The sequence below is a fragment of the Lissotriton helveticus genome, chromosome 11 (assembly GCF_964261635.1).
Source record: "Lissotriton helveticus chromosome 11, aLisHel1.1, whole genome shotgun sequence".
Taxonomy (NCBI): Eukaryota; Metazoa; Chordata; class Amphibia; order Caudata; family Salamandridae; genus Lissotriton; species Lissotriton helveticus.
In genome coordinates, this window is record NC_136072.1 from 497,075,476 (window position 1) to 497,093,654 (window position 18,179).

An 18,179-nucleotide genomic window follows, 5' to 3' on the forward strand; every position below is an offset into this window, starting at 1 on the left:
TGCCTTGGATAAATGTAATGAACTATCTCCATTGCCACAACTTAATCCATCGAGAAAAAAAGTGTAAACATGGGCTGCATTTATGCCATTAAAAAGTCAAGGTTCATTTGAAGCAACAAACACAAGAAAATGAAAGTACAAGCACCCATTCATGTACTTCAAGTACGGCGTCAAGTGCCTGTTTACTCAATTTCAGCAGTGCTGCTGATCTGGGACTGATATCAGTGAACTAGAACTTGAATGTTCATCACAAAATAGTAAGTAATTTCCCTTCATTGTTTAATGGGTTAGGAAAACTCAAGGCTATGAAAGTAAAATTATACATTAATGGGGACATCCATCCTATTGCTCAGAGACACAGACAAACTGCATTTCATTTACAGGAAGGTTTTGAAAAGGAACTTGAATCGTTGCTCAAACATGATATCATTTAACTTTCAACTGGTCCAACGCTGCGCATTTCTCCCATAGTGGTAGTGCCAAAAAAGGACAGTGAAGGAGCTGTATGCATATGTGTTAACATGCGTCAAGCGAACAAGGCATTTGAATGAGAGCGACATCCAGGTCCGCACATCGCCAACATGATAATCCAAATGAAAGATTCAAAGGTCTTCTTTCTCCTTGATTTGAATAAAGGATATCAAGTGGAACTTGAGGAGAGTTGCATGTACATTACAAACTTTTCTACACGTATTAGTATGTTCCGATACAAAAGACTAATTTTTGGTGTGCCATCAACTGCGGATATGTTTCAAGATGTAATTCGATGTATCATACAGCCTGTCATGAATGCGTTTAATTACAATGATGACATATGCAGAGCTGTACAGAAGGAGCATGATAAAGCTCTCATGCAAATATGTTGTTAACTTGCGGATGCAAGTTTAACTTTGAATGCGAATAAATGTGAATTCATTAAGACAAAGCTAAATTCTGATGGGGCATGACGCCTGCTCCAGCGAAGGTGCAACTGTTGTCAACTGCCCATCCCCCACAAGATGTTTCCTTTTTACGTTCATTACTTGTTATGGCCAGGTTCTGCTCTCAATATACAAGACTTTGCGACCATAAGTGTTCCCCTGAGAGACTTGACGAAAAATAATGTTTAATTGAATTGGTCACATGGATGCGAGCAAAGTTTTAAGAAGATCAAACAAGCTATTGAGAATGCTACTGAAATGGCATACTTTGATCCAAAGCTTCATGTAGCAGTTGTTGTTGATGCTAGTCCAGTCAGGTTAGGCACAATGCTTGCACAGTACAGAAGATACCCAATTGCTCAAAAGCATATTGTGGCATATGCAAGCAGGTGTTTGTCCCAAACTGAACTTGCTTATTCACAACCTGAGAAAGAAAATTTAGCAGTGGTGTGGACTTGTAAACATTTCCACGTATTCTTATATGGAAAGCCTTTCACACTTGTGACGGATCATCAAGCATTGTTGACCATTTTTGGCAACCCAAAGGCCAAGATGCCTCTTCACATTGAACGTTGGGTCTATGATTACAAGAATACAACTACACAGGGGGCGTGGCCAGCAGCATGCAGGACTAGACGTGTCTCCCGGGAGCTCCCGGCCGACGTCTACATATCCGACTTAATTTCGCACCACCACTAGCTAAAAATCACCCACAGACTGTCGGGGGACGCCTGGAGGGGAACGAGCGGTCCAGAGTGCGAAAACTGAGCCTCCGTAGAGAGATAAGCCGAGCTCTACACGGCGGCCGTGGTGGAGAAGAAAACGCCAGACAAGATGGCGGCTCGGTGAGAGGACTGAGAGCAGGTGAAACATCATACCGGGCACATGAGACCGCGTGGGGGGAGAACGGCGCGAATAGACACTGAAGCCCGACAAGCCCGGAGTGCCACAAACACCCTTGTGCTTACCGGAACGCCCGACGGACAAGGGCCCGAAGTAGGGCGGAGGTGCACCGGCGGAAACGACTGCTCCAAGGGCGTGGGGTGCACAGTGACCAGAGTCGAAGGGTGCCCCGTTTGACAACGTCTAGACCTGGGCTTAAGAGGGGCGCCGGGTCACAAACAGAGTGTACCGGGAGCATCGGATGACACCGGGGCGCGGGACGCCCTTGCACAAGATGGCGGCCGCCGCACCCAACTGACGACCGGAGAGGAGCCCGGAGGTGCCAACGGCGAGAGAGAGTGGTTCCCTGCCCACGCCGACTGCAGCAACGGCCCAGACGAGGTACATAGGGTGCGGCCAGAGCGGGAGAGTCACAGAAGCCGAGAGCCCGGAGGTAGCCGACCTTTACCAATATGGCGGCCGCAGCCGCTGCCGGTTACTGTGAGTGAGCTGTGCGAGACACGGGAAGAACTACACGGCCGAGTGAACGGGAACCGGCGGTGGGGTGCGATAGAAACTCCGAAATACAACAAGGGGAGATTGTGGCAGACACCCCCCGCCCCCCCCCCCCCCGCTCTCACCACCTGCGCGGACTTCAGGACTCCCGGGAAGCCACGGACCAGCACACAGGGGTAAGCCCACGAACAACGCTAAATACCGCCACCCCCCTGCCTACACGCAAACCCTAGGGAGGCGAACTCTGACCACACTGGGGCAAAACTATTAAAGCGGACCGCTGGATCTGGGAGGGGAAGCCCTTTGAAGGCGCAGGAGTTACACAGTGAACGGTTGTAACTCTGAGGAGGTGGTGCTGGGACGGCAGCACCAGCACGGGCCTGGTGGTGGGCTGAGACTGCGACCGGCAGCAAGGAAGCCAGAGGCACTCATAGGGGCCTCACTAGAAATACCATTGCGTAGAGTGGGACTGACCCATGTACATTTGAGAGAAGGCGCCGCAAACCGACTAGAGCAGTTACAAGGGGCGGTGGTGGGGGCAGAGCGGGAGACCAGGAGGAGGCGCACAACCGGAATATACATTGCCAGATAGACGGGGAAGAAACGGAGTGCCAAGCCAGTACAACACTCGGAATAGTCATCCAGAGACGTAAACGGTGGGGCTAATCCGCAAAAGAGCCGGTAAAGGATATCTGACATAAGGCAGACAGCGCCCGGCGCAATTGGATCCTTGTGGGGCATAATACGAGGAGGCAACCAAGACAGATCTGCCTACACCCTTCGACGCAGGGCATACCACTAAATCAGTGACGATGGTGAAGAAAGACCCCCCCCACCCAAGAATCCCAAACAAGGCACACTGGACATCTTCACGGCGCCGAGAACATCAAAAGACAACCCGGGCCCGGCAGCGGAGGGGGCCACTGACACAGACAGGCTACTTGCAGCAATCCAGGCGTCTAGATCAGACATACAGGAATCCCGAGCAGCATTGGAGGTTAAAATTGGGGAAGTGGGCTCAGAGGTCACGCTCCTGCGCCAGGATTTCAAGAACCTCTCCGCCAGAGTGACCGAGACTGAAACGCGCATTGGTGAGGCCGAAGACTCGATAACGACAATCCGAAAAGACATGGCTGAGCTTCAGGCGTCACACAGACAGCTACTCTGGAAGGTGGACGACGCGGAAAACAGGGCACGACGCAACAACCTCCGATTCGTAGGTTTTATAGAGGGAATCGAGGGGAACAATATGGTGACATTCCTGCACTCATGGCTCACGGACACCTTCCCAGGAGCCCGCTTCTCATCATGCTTTGTGATCGAAAGAGCGCACAGGGCGCTCCTAGCGAGACTGCCGGTGGGCGCAAGACCCAGACCAGTAATCGCGCGCTTCCTAAATTTCGCTGACAGAGACTTAATATTACGAGAAGCAAGAAAGATGGGCGACATCCGAGTGGAGAACACCAACATAATGATTTTTCCAGACTATAGCCAAGAAGTCCAGAAGCTGCGGCGCTCCTTCGACTCGGTGAAAGTCAAATTGAGATCATTGAACATTACATATATGTTGCTCTTCCCGGCAAAACTCAAAGTCATCTACAAAGATAAGGCGCACTTCTTCAACCACCCGGAAGACGCATGGCACTGGCTGGAGGAGCGACCGATCCTTAATAGTCGGGAAACGGCAGGGAGAGAGGAAATGGCAAAGGCAGCACAAGAAAAGGCACGGTGGGGCTCTCCAAAACAGCAGAGGAGGAAATCCAGGAGACTACACTCGAGATACACGGGAACCCCATACCAGTCACGCCCGTCGGCAGGATCCAGGAGAGGTAGATCTGAATCACCAGGGACGTCGAGAACGGCACACATGACACCGAAGGGGTCCCGGGACCAGGCCTGTTCGGAGGGAGAAAGGGAACACCTCAGGGACTCTGACGTGAATGACGAGATGTCGGACAGTGACCAACGTTCCTTACACCCATTAGAAACAGAGATACGACAGTTGGAACAGGACTTATCCGATAAGAACTGCAGCACAGTACCGACCACACAAGACTCACACTCGTGAACCTGGAAGAAGTGGACGATTTGATTGTCGGCCGGGACACGGACATGACACGCAAGTGGCCACCACCCTTTTAGTTGTTGTTTCTTTTTCTTTTGTTAACCTTTTCTGTTTTCAGGAACAGTTTACTTGTTAGTTTAACAGTTCTTCCGCCGCCTTGACACACGCTCAGGGAGTGGTATATACCTTGGCCGGGATACAAACCCAGCTTGGGGGATACATCACAGGCTAATATAGGCGGATCTTGTGGGACATAGTTGAATAGAGGGGGGGAGAGGGGGGGGTGACAGACCGACTTCTACTGACAGCTTGAACCTTGATGAGGACGAGTCTGGAAGGGGAGAGAGGTGGGGTGGGGGGCGGGAGAGGGGGCAGAGGAGTTTCAACAAGTTGGGGGAGTTGGGGGGGTCATTGGGAAAGGGAGCACACAAAGGAACACAGTCAGACGCATGAGAAACAACGTAGTCACACACAGCGGCTATGGTCTCCTACGGATCTCCGGAAGAGTTGCACAGTATGGCAGGTACACTAACGACCACAGAAAGAATACACAGGGGGATCTCCATTTTGACCTGGAATGTTAATGGATTAGGGTCCAAAATAAAGAGAGGATTGGTAAATTCATACATCAAGAGGGTCGCCCCGGACCTTATCCTCCTACAGGAAACGCACCTGAGGGTGGGAAAATGTACATTCATAGCGAGGGGGAGATACAAAGTCTTGACCCACGCGGGCTACACGTCAGGCGCCAGGGGAGTCGCAATACTAATTAAAAAGCGCACCCCTTTAACGTAACACGCACATGGAGCGATCCACAAGGTACATACGTGGGAATACAGGGGACGTGGAATAGACTAAGCATGACAGTTATCTCAGTATATGCCCCGCCAAAACTCCAATCACGCACACTCAGAGAGGTGGCATCCATCCTGCTGGAAACGGCAGACACGATGCAAATAGTGGGGGGGACTTCAATGACGTAATGTCGGAAGAATTAGATCGTTCAGGAGCAACACGCAGAGGGGGGACACAAACAGCGCTGGCAAAATACATGGCAGAAATGGGACTCACTGACACATGGAGATGGCGACACCCGACACAGGAGACGTTCTCCTTCTATTCAGGGGCACATAAAGCCTTCTCCAGGCTAGACTACATTTTTGTGGCAAGGCAATACCTGTCGGAGGGAGATGAGTACACGTACAAAGCAAGGGGAATATCGGATCACTCACCCCTATATGCGAAATTAGGGAAAAACACAGAAAGACAAGAGACGGAATGGCGCTTGGCAGCATGGGACATTCAAACCCCAGAGTTAATACGAGGTCTGAGGGCAGACATAAAAGTGTACGTAGCGGAGAACGAGGGTTCAGTAGACTCCAATGTTACCTTCTGGGAGGCCATGAAACCTGTGTTGAGAGACAGAATTAAAGGGAGACTGAGAGACGAGCGAAACAAACAGCACAGGGAGGCAACAGCGTTAGAAATTGAAATCCTGACTCTAGAAAGGGACTACCATATAAACAAAGGGGTAGGAATACTGAGGCAGTTGCAAGACAAACAAAGGGAGTATAGAGAACTGGTCTCTAATGAGGCAAAGACGCAATCGCTAGCAACGTTACACCGCCCATACGATGTAGGTGACAAGTCAGGCAAGCTTCTGGCATGGCTGGGCAGGAAAGAACGAGCAGCACGGTGGGTGGAAAAAATAAGGAGGGATGAGGGAGGCATGGAAACTACCGACAAGGGCATAGCAGAGGCTTTCGCATTGCACTATGAGAACTTCTATAGAGGAAGAGACCTCGGGACAGTGGACGAGGCCGTACAATATATGGAAACTGTGGATATCCCATTATTGGATGTAGAACTCAGCGCCCCACTAGAGGCGGGAATCACACTGGAGGAGATAACTATAGCCATTAATAAATTGAAAACGGGGAAAACACCAGGACCCAACGGGTTCCCAGCGGAATTCTTTAAAAAAACAGCCGACTTGCTGACACGTCACCTCTTGGCCCTATATGTCGAAGCCTACGAGACAGGGAGACTCCCACGAGATCTAGCATTGGCAACCATAGTGCCGATATACAAACAGGGCAAGCCGGTGGAGGATTGTGCCTCGTACCGCCCCATCTCACTTCTGAATATGGAGGTGAAAGTGCTGGCTACGATTCTAGCGGCGCGCCTACTGACAGTCATTCCAGACCTTATACACACAGACCAATCCGGGTTTTTGCCGGATAGAGCGACAAAGCTCAACCTCAGACGGACACACAACTGGCTCCAAGAAGTAAAAGATAGGACGGAGCCGCACTGGTTCATGTCCTTGGACGCTGAAAAAGCGTTCGACGCAGTGCACTGGCCCTTTCTTATGGCGGTATTGCGGCGGTTTGGCTTTGGTCTGCACTTTCAGAACTGGATAGGGCTGCTGTACACGGCACCGAAGGCACGGGTACGAGTGAATGGATGCTTATCGCGCGAATTCCGAGTAGAGAGAGGCACCAGACAAGGATGCCCGCTGTCACCTCTACTCTTCACACTCACAATAGAAATATTGGCAGCCAAAATTCGACAAAACCCGGAGATCCATGGCTTTACGTGGGGTGAGTTAGGGGGTACCCAGGAAAAAATCTCACTTTATGCCGACGATGTATTGTTATATATTACGAACCCCGAGGTCTCGGTAGGGACGTTGTTCAGAGAGTTAGAGGGCTTTGGGGCAATGGCGGGCCACACCATCAACTGGCATAAATCAGTCCTGTACACACCGCGGGGAGCAGTGCAGGGTGTAGCGCTACCGGACCGCCTACTCACCACTTCGGAGGGGTTCCAGTACCTTGGGATCTATATCACACTGGACGAGAAGCTCTCGTTCCAGAAAAATGTGGAACGAATAATGAAAGAGGCAGTAGAAGACATGACGAGATGGAGACAGTTACCGCTCACCCTACTGGGAAGGGCGGCGATGTATAAAATGATTACCTTACCCAAATTCCTCTACGCACTTCAAAATGAGTACTATCCGCTCCCGACTAACACTATCACCAAAATCCACGCAGACCTGCGATCATTCCTATGGTTAGGCAAACAACCACGCATCGCACTCCAGACACTCCAACGACACCAATATAGTGGAGGGATTTCATTGCCGAACCTAGAGGCATACTACTGGGCGGAACACCTGACCCCCATAAATGACTGGTTACATGCACCAGCGGACCACCCGACATATGCATTGGAAAGGCATAAACTGTCCACACACAATGTACTTCACTATCTGTATGGGGGGAAGGCAGGGAGAACGCTCTTGCCCGCTACTGTGATTACGATACGAGCATGGACACGGGCCACGAGAGCCACGGGGTGGGAGGAGAGACCAACACGTCAGACACCACTATGACACTGTAAATGGTTCACAGAATTTCAAAAACTAAAAGGCTTCCAAAGGTGGGATGACATAGGGATATCTACTATTGGGGATGTGATAAGGAATGGTGAGCTGAAGACATTCGCGATGCTACGGGCGGAGTTTGGATTACACCACACACAACAATACAAACACTTGCAGCTAGTACATGCCTGGAAAGCACAGAAGATATCACTACAGGATATACTGGAATATTCACCTCTAGAAGGGAGACTCCTACAGGAACAGATGGTACACCAGGCAGTATCCCTCACATACAAAACACTCACAAATAATATGTTGGGAAATCTGGCGAAACTCAGAGGTGTATGGGAGGCGGAAGTAGGGGAATTGGAGGACTTAGACTGGGAGCTGATACTGATGCACCCCCGAGAAGTGGCCATTAAGTCACGGCTGAGGCTGATCCAATTAAATGTGTTACACAGGACATATTTCGATAGGAGGCGTCTCCTCAAGATGGGTAGGATAACAGAAGCCACATGTCTTCGATGCAGATCCGAACAGGGGGATTTCTACCACACTATCTGGTCATGCGAAGAAATACAAATATATTGGTCTCACATCTTCACTGAATTGGGGGAGGTATTGGGAATAGAGCTAACACTGGACCCGAAACTGGCACTACTAGGAATGGTGACGGAAGTAGACCTGCCACGCCCGCATATCATTTTTCTGGTGCTGGCACTAGTAGTGGCGAAAAGGGACATTGCGAAATACTGGGGGGTGGCGGAGAGGCCGGAAATAGAGGAGTGGAGGAGAGGGCTAGACCTCTATATGGCAGCAGAACGAGTGACATACAAAGCTAGAGGCTGTCCCAAAAAATTCTGAAAGGTATGGAATAAATGGAGACAATACCATGGCCTAGGAGTGGGGCAATAGAAGGAGACCCATAGAGGGGTAGACGGCAGAGACGGGAGTAGGTGACCACCTGATAGCGATAAGTGCCCGAAGGAAGACAGGGACACTGAGAATCCAGAGACACCAAACATATGAGGTGCTATACAGAGACATGGGTGGGGAGACGAGCAACAGTATATTATGCACAAATGGAACTGATGGATAAGTGACACATAGATTGATGGAAATGTGAGCTGACTGTCATCCCTTTGAGGGGGAAAAGCTACCAGTTTGTAGATATGTATGGGTGTGAGGGGGGGGGAGTTGTGGGAGGAAAACAAAAGCAGGATTGGGGGTTACATGAAAAGCTCGTAAGCCTTAGCACAATTATACACCAATTGACGTGAAAGGTGTCGCCGCCCGGCCCCAGGGATGTGGGCATGACGGCTGTGGAATGGAGCCATAATGTAAATTTGACGTGCTAATGTGAGCTTGCTACACCTGTGTCCTTTTATACCTGCACAAAAAAAGAAAGTTTTAAAAAAAAGAATACAACTACACAAATATGCATACTTTCCAGGGAATGATCAAAACCCTGCTTATTACTTCTCACAAGTGTCTCTACGGATGTATGACATTACAACGCATGCTTTTACATCGCATGCCTTTACAACGCTGTTTTTACAAAGCATGCCTTTACAGCGCATAGTGCTTTAGGGCGCTGGATAGTGAATAGTTTAATTTACTATTCCAACTCCAGTCCCCATGGATAGTAGGGAAGGTGTTGGATAGTAAATTAAACCTATTCCCTATCCTAGAGCGCCCCCAGCGCAATGCGTTGTAATGGTTTGCGTTGTAAAAGTTGCGTCGTAAAGGCACTGCGTGGTAAAAGTTGCGTTGTAAAGGATGTTTCCCGTCCCTACATTGCCACGGTACCCCTTCTAAGACAGCTGAAGCCTACATAAATTTCACTGTGAAATCCAGCATACCAGCTGCTATTTCTTTGTAATAAATTGTCACTGTCAAAAGCATAGATAGTGACATGTTCAAACTGAAAGACATTATTGTACATCAGTCTTGGAACAAGCACACTCTAACTTTTACCAGCAACAGTGAATACCAGAGGTGTAAAAATGTCCAAAATGAACTGTCTGTTACTCAAAAAGGCATTATCCTGATAGGTTCAAGAATTTTGTATTCCGGAGATGCTGCGACAACAGATAATTAGAGTGGCCCATGAAAGACATTGTGGAACCGTTGCCACAAAACGACTCTCCGTGACCGAGTCTTCTTTCGATGAGAGAGTTGAAAGACAATTGAAGACCTGTCATCTATGCAACTGCCTTGCATCGAGAACCACTCAACACACCTTAAACTTGTCAGAATTGCCAAAGCATACGTGGGAAAGAATTGCTGTTGACTTCTTCTGTCCTCTTGACAATGGACAACGCCTGATGGGGATTGTTGATGAATACTCCCACTTTCCATTGATAATTCTCTCATCGCCCGCTCAAGAAAGAGTAATCGAGAGATTATCCGGCATCGTCGCGACAATGGGTGTTCCTACAATCTTAAAATCTGACAACGGCCCACAATCCAAGAGTTGAGAATTCAGAGTCTTTCTCAGTTATCTTAATGTGAAGCATCAGAAGAGCACTCCTCTTTGGCCCCAGGCCAATGGCTTTGTCAAACGTTTCATGAGTATTCTTAAGAAAGCTGTTCAGCGTGCTGTACTGAAAAAGCTCAACCTTAAAACTGTCTTGAATTCTACTCTTCATGCTTACTGTTTGACCCTTCACTCAACCACAGGTCAAAGCCCTGCAATCTTGATGTTTGGGAGAACCATGGCAGCCAAGTTACCTCAATGGACCAACCGAAGATTAAGTACTGAGGAAGAAACCTGTGTAAGATACTTCGAGCATAAAAGAAGAATGAAGGCCTATCAGATAAACACTGACATACAAAGGACTTACATTCATTGAGAAGTTATGATTGTATATATTTGTAAAAAAAATAGCTTTTTTTAATTTAACAGAAGGAGAGTTGTGTTGTGTGAGTTATCAATGATGGAAACCTTTTGGTCCTGATGGACTCCGTAGAACTGTGATGTAAGCGTTAGAGAGTAGTGAAGTGAATGCAGGTTTAGAATGTTGAGTTTGCTGTTACACGCAGAAGAACAAAGACGTGTTATACTAAGCTCCATGTGTTGCATAGTCATTAGTGGGTACCCAGGCTGGGGAGGACGCTACACACCCCAAGTTGAAAAAATACTTTCTAATCTTTCAATGTCTCTGTCAAGAGTAGTTGACGACAGATCTCCGATGAGAAGAAAATGGGAATATTCTTCACCAATTAGTAGTGGATGATGTCCATTGTCAAGGGGTCAAAAGAAATCAATTGCAATCTTCTCTCATTCATGCTTTAGAAGCTCAGACATGTTTAGCGGATGCATGTTTGTCTTGGATGACAGGCAATTGCACAACTGGCATGCCTTTAACTCTTTTTCAACTCTTTCATAAAGACAGGGAAACCACACTCGGTCTCATAGAGCTCGTTTAGTAGCAACAACTCCACAATGTCCCTCATGAGCCAGTTCAATAACTTGTTGTCTGAGACTCTCGGGTATTACCCTCAAAAGATTATACCTTCTGTGGTGTCTGAAATTTCTTCCTGCACATGTTTGAATTTCTGGTATACAAGGTCATCGCTATGATGTTGAGTATAGTTTTGCCACAATTGATGTGTTATAATATCATTGAGTATCAGCAAATCTCGGTCTTTGCTTGTGGCAGCAATGAATTGTTCCACCAATATGGCAGCTGGGGTACTGGATTTCACAATGAATTTAACATGAGCATCAGCCGCTTTAGAAGTATTGCCATGACATGACACTGTATTGCCACATGTGAGAAGTAGTCAGCAGGGTTTTGAACTTTTCCTGAACAATGCACAATCGCAACCCCCACCTCTCAATGCAAGGGGACATCTTGGCTTTAGGATTGCCGAAAATAGTGAAATGCTTGGTGATTGGTAACAACTGTAAAATTTATTCCATACAGGGACACATGAAAATGCTCATAAGCCTACAATACAGCGAGACTTCCTTTTTCAGGTCGTGAATACAGGGCTTGAAAAATCCACTCGCCATGGAAAACCAGATTTAATTAGGTTAAGATATTTTTAGGGCTTACTTGCTTTTTCTGGTAAACTGACAACAGGTGTTCTGCTTCCTCACAAAGTTAATGAGCAATAAAGATGCCTTTTATGTCACATTTGCTCGGCTTTCAGAGACAGAGGCCAAAAGTCAGTTTGTCTTCTTACATTTACTTTTCTTTCTGTGACTGAAGTTAAAAGATTTTGTAAAGTGAACTGTGTGACAATTGCGTTGAGACCAGTCCACGTGTCAAGTACATTACAGTTAGGTCAAGTAGATTTTTGAAGTTACTAGACCTGCAGGTCTAGTAACATTTTTATGATTTTTTGAGCCCTGGAATAGGCACGCTCCATTGATGACAAACTTCAGCTAGCATAAACCACAGTGTGCCTTGGAGCATTGGGATGTCCAGTGGGCTGGGCTAGGATGGCACCCAGACCCACTGGGCATGCATCCACAACAACCTCCATCTGTAATTTTGGATAATATGCCATTTCACTGGCACACTCAGTTGCATGTTTGATTCTCTTGAAGCTTTGCTCACATTCACTGGACCATCGAAAGGGGACATTTCGCTTCGGTACAACTCTAAATGGGGCTTACAGTGGCAAAGTCACTTATATACCTTGAACGATAACTGGCCATACCAAGGAAGGATCAAAGCATAGTTACATCTTGCGGAGAAGAAGTGGAAGACAAGGCTTGTACTTCAGTTAGATCCTGAGTAATTTTCCCATCAGAAAAGAACCGACAAAAGAATTTGAGTTTGGTTTGATGAAACTCACTCTTTGCTTCATTTAAAGTGAGTCCTGCCTCAGCAAGTATACAACACACTTGTGTAAGAGCTTTATCATGTTCCTTTTGTGTGGCTCTAAAAAGTAGTATGTCATCTCTGTAATTGAAAGCATTTGTGACTGACTGTGTCATATGACAAATGACATCCTGAAAACGTTCTGCAGCTGATGACATTCCGAAAAAGTTCTTTTTTAATATCTAAATAAACCAACATGAATCAAAAAGGTGTAATGTACCCGCAATTTCCTTCCTGTTCAAGCTAGTTTTACCCTTTGTTCAAATCAAGGTAGGAAAACACTTTAGCTCCATTCAGCTGCTTAATCATGTCAGCAATGTGCGGACCTGGATGTTGCTCTCTTTCAATCACCTTGTTCACTTGCCGCATATCAATTCAGATGCATTGTAATGATATCATTGAGCAATAGGACAAACGTCCTTATACACTTTCATAGTCTTAAGTCTTCCTAGTCCATGAAACAAGGATGGATACAGATTCACTATCTCATGATAGGCATTTACATTGTAGTTTACAGGAATCAGCCTCTTGTCCGCAGCCGTCCTGAAAATGAGTAAACGTGCACTCAAGGAAGTGACTGGCAAGGTGCTTATACATTTGACTTTTTATGCTTCACAGTCACTATGAATGAACCTTGACTTTGCAGTGTTGTCAAAGCAACTCACATATACACTTTGGTCTTTGACACGGTCAAACAGGGAACTGGAGACAGTTCATTGTACTTTTCCGCTGGCATAATGTTTATCGATGCACCACTGTCTATGATAAAAGGTATGGAGCACCCATTCACTTCCACTGTTATCTTGGAACAGTGTCCAAATGAATTTTGCACTTTCACCTGTCGACCTAGCTTTGATTGGCATTCTTCCTTGCAAGAGCTAGTCCTACATGCACACATCATCTAGTAGTCAACATTGGCATCACATACCCATCTTCATCCCTGTCCCTTGAAAATGACGTGTAGAGCGTCACAAACTGGAATCTTCTGGCATCCATTTCGTTTTCTTGACATGATCCACTTGATCTTTCCTTCATTTTGTTTTCACTACATAACACACTTGATCTTTACCTCACTTTGCAAACCATTACAAAATGGTTCTGTTTTGCTGCAGTTTTTTCATATCTGTCCAATGGCGGGACATTTACCTTCATGTGGACAGGAAAATCCACATCAAAAACACAAATTAATTTTCTTTGGAGACATTACTTTAAGGTCTTTTACCTTGTATTTTGACTTACTTTTCACACTCATTGCTGATTCAATTCAAATAAATTCCAATAAGCTTTATTCGACAATACATGTCATAAACACATTGTGACATATAATACTGTTTAAGAGAATAAAACAGAGGATTCAAATATTTGAAAAAAATGTGTACAAATAGTCATAGGAAAGAATCAGTTCATCCTAATGTGTTAACCTCTTCTGTGCATCTGGCGTGTGCAGATGACCACAGGAAGCCCATCCCAACCGCGCACACGTGGAATTCCTCCACACCGTGGGGGAATTCCGGCTGCAGCAAAGCGGTTAAAAAAAACAAATTCATGAGACGAAAGCAGCAAAATGGGTGATTACAAGTAGGTAACAAGGACATTGAAGTCTTTAGGGAACGCCAAAACTCAGGAATAGGGTACTGATATCACATCCACAGGTGAGCATGATTTCAAGTTCAATTGTTCACAGTCAATAGTTGTGATCTTATGGACCACATCCATCTCAAGAACTTGGGTACCGGTATTGCGTAACTGGGTGATGGATCAGTACGCAAAATTCTCATGGCAACACTAGTTAGTCTGGTACCCAAGTCTGCACGAGCCATACTTTACGAGGACCAACCTAGGCTGGGCAGACAAATAGCACGTGGGAGTAGGTTTCTTCTTGGTCGGTACAAGTAGAGCATATGTTGTTGCCTGGTGTGGCCCGTTTAGCAGTAAAAGACTTTAATGGTAGCAACCCACTCTTTATTTATTTTTTAAAGGTTTTATATAGCGCTGGCTAAATCCAGCGGTATCAGAGCGCTTTACATAAGTATCAGAACATAATTTCAGGTTACAATTGTTACAAAGGTTACACAGTTATTAGAGACTGACAAGTAAGGTTGAGACAAACAAAAAATCACATATAGGTAAGGGTAAAAGCAGGCAAGGGGAGAGATTCAGGGGAGGAGGGGGTAAGAGCAGGGGAGGTAGACAGAGAGTGGAGGAGGGAAGAAGAGGGGAGGGTGAGAGACACAGCATGGAAAGAGGAGGGAGGGGTGACAGGGACACAAACCGGTAAACGAGTCAGAGCTGCGTCCAAAGTCCAGTAAGTTGTAATCCCAGGGGAAGTGGTACCATTTCCCCATCTCTGTTGCGAGAGGCTCCCTATACGCAGTGGACACTCTCAGAGGGGTCTCAAAGACTCCAAGGCCTACATACTGGATCCTTCCCCAAAAAGGGGAGAGGGAGTGTTTTGGCAAAGAGTGCCATACCATACCTCAACTGTGAGTGTCTCCATAGGCGCTGTGCACTCTCTCAGCGGGTTCGCTGAGACTCCAGAGTATAAATATTGGATCTTTCCCCAACAAGGGGAGAAGGAGTGCTTAGTCAAAGGGCACAAAAGGACAGGGGGCTAGGCTGTGTAGCGGGCAAGGGGAAAGATTCAGGTGAGAGGAGATAGGAGAAAAGGAAGTAGGACAAAGAGAGAGTGCTAACTGGGAACATATAGATATATAGGATACAAGGGAAAAAAAGCAGAGTTACATAAATACGATGGGGGGGGCGAGACAGGGAGATGGAGAGAAAAACTGTGCCCAAAGTCCGGCTGGGTAGGTGACGGTCAGGGGATGAACCAAGGCCGATCTCCTCAATAGCTATACAGAGCAGCTCCATCGGGCGTTGGACATAGTGTTCGGACTCCGCTGTCAGGATGGAGATCAGGAGTACTTAGAGATTGTCAGATTTGGCGGGGGGAGAAACCATGTAGGAGTGGAATTTAGCTAAGACACCACGCAACCGACGTCATTCTCTGTTGGTCCAGCTCCCCACTCAGGGCACTCGCTCCACTTTATTCTTCAGTAGGCGAGGGCTGACAATTCCAGCACAGAGGTCTTCGAGGAACGCTTCGAGGTCTGTCCCTTGTGCTACATCTTCCATGTCTCGGATCCAGATGTTATCTCGCCTTGCCCTATTTTCTAGGTCTTCAGCTTTCAATTGGGCCACATGCAATTGGTTTTGAAGATCTTGCAGCTTCCCATGGGTGTCCATTGCATGTTTGTCGAGCTCCTGGGTCTGGGTTTCCAGATCGGTCAATCTCGTGCCTACTGAGTCGACGTCGTGCTGGAGTGTGGTCATGCGAAGAGTTAAATCTGCCCGCAACTGATCAATGGAGGCCTTGATGTCTTGATTCAATTCGACTCGTAATTCCTCCTTAAATTTGCGCAAAGATGTCATCTGTTCCGTCTTGGTGAGAGCCATAATGGTCGAGGAGTTACTTGATCCAATGGGTGCCTTTGCTCGGTGGGGGGGGAAAAGTTAGTGACTTTAGTTGTCGCCCTCTTCAGCAGCATAGGTGAGGCCCCTACACCACCTACGGTGTGGAGGGAGGCCGCGGCGGTCGTGCAGGATCGGGACCACACGAGTCCGCAAGCTCAGCACTGCCAATCCCAGACTGCGTCCAAGAGTCCCCTCTGACTTGGTTTTCATTTACAGCAGCATCACAGTCCATTCATGGTGTGAGGAGCCTCGGCAGGTCTGTATTGCTTCTGCAGTATTGAGTCAGCGGGCCCAGGTAGTCAGGAGCGCCAGATGTGGGAAGAGGTTCCCCAGGTCCCCTACTCTTCAGAGTATCGCTAGTTATGGGCTGTCCAGGGGGGGCCACCAGTTGTCAGAAAGGCCTTCGATTTCAGTTACGAGGAGGTGAGGGCCGCCATCTTAAGGTCAGGCATCGTTCGGCAAATAGTCCCCTGGTGTCAATCTCTGGATCGCCAGACGTGGGAAGAGGTTCCCCAGGTCCCCTGCTCTTCAGAGTATCACTAGTTATGGGCTGTCCGGGGAGGGGGGGCACCAGTTGTCAGAAAGGCCTTCGATTTCAGTTACGAGGAGGTGAGGGCCGCCATCTTAAGGTCACACATCAATATGGTAAATAGTCCCCTGGAGTCAATCTCTGGATCGAACAGCAGTCAGACTGTTCCCCGAGGGGTCAGTTTCTCTGTATTCCCTCTTGGCCGGCCCACTGATGTCTCTACCTGTCAGGCGTGCTGGGAGACTGCATGCGGAGATCGCTCGGCTGGGTTCCTGCTCCTCGCCGCATCTCATCAGGCTCCCGCAGTGTCGGAATGAGCTCTTCGCACCATCAAAATGACGTCCCAGTAATGCTGAAGCTTAGCCCGAATTTAAATGTTAAAAAGCTCCCAGTCAGTGTTGTGCAGTCCCTTTTTAGGTCTCGCTCTCGAGACCTATTGTCGCCGAGTTCCGTCTCAAGGGAGACAGAGCGGTGCACGAGCCTACCAGGGTCTGTGGACGCGCAGACACACACACACACGCAGACACTCACACACGTGCAGACACACACACGCACGCGCAGACACACACACACACACGCGCGCGCGCAGACACACACACACACACACATGTGCCAAGCCCCCCAAGCCCCACTTACCGCATCAGCGGCCTCAGCCGCCACTCCTGACTTCTGCTGCCACCGGTCCTCTGGGTCATCCACTCCGTGGGCGCGGGCTTCTCGCAAAGACGGAAGTTCCGCCCCACGACAGCCTTGAGCGTGCACATCCCGAAACCGGAAGTTCGGGAGAGTGCACGCTCAAGGCTTGTTTTGCTTCCGGGTCAGCTGTGCCGTCGCAGTCCTCGCCTCTGCTTCTGCCTTGCCTTCCTCTTTGTCTCTCCTAGGCTTGTCTTCAGTGCATTCTGTAGAGCTGCTATTATTGATGGCCTGCACCGAAGACTGATGATGCTCAGTTTCTTCATCGTGTGAACTAATGAAGTCAGTATTTTAGTGTGTTGTGGCTTCTTATTGATGTCGCAAGATCTCTCAATGCTGATTTCTTGTAGTCTAAGCTCTAGTTGTACTCTGCTATAGTCTGTGAGCGCTTTATCCTTTGTTACCCCCGACACTTTTGCGGGAAGGGGTGCCTCCCTCTGTGTGTTGCAATCGTGGATGAGTTTGCGTGTTTTATTAACTTAATTAATACATCTGGGAGTGTGATTAATTTCTCAATTATGACATCAATCTGAGTGTAGGTTATGCAATGGAAATATTAGATCTGCCAACAGACACCTAAATCCATCTGTAGCCAAGGCCTAATAACTCCAAACTAACCTCTTCAGTCAGTACCTCGACCAGACACATGGTCCATATTTAAGACATCCCTCCTGTTAACCTCAGCCATCATTATTATATTCCTCTTATGTTCTCAGTCCTGTATTGCTCTCTACTCTCACGTGCAGTGCTCTTTCACTTTCCTGCTATGTTTGTTCCTTACAAATATGATTACATACATATTCCCTGCATCCAATTTGCTTGCTCCAAGGAGGAACAATATAACTTGCTTTTTGCTGCAGATTAACTTTAA

General features: G+C 47.6%; 1 long non-coding RNA gene across 2 annotated transcripts in view; it reads left to right on the top strand.

Moving 5' to 3' along the window:
• LOC144791436 (uncharacterized) overlaps positions 1–18,179 on the top strand; it is a 269,139-nt gene that overhangs the window by 102,565 nt on the left and 148,395 nt on the right. The gene's annotated exons all lie outside the window — the stretch shown is intronic.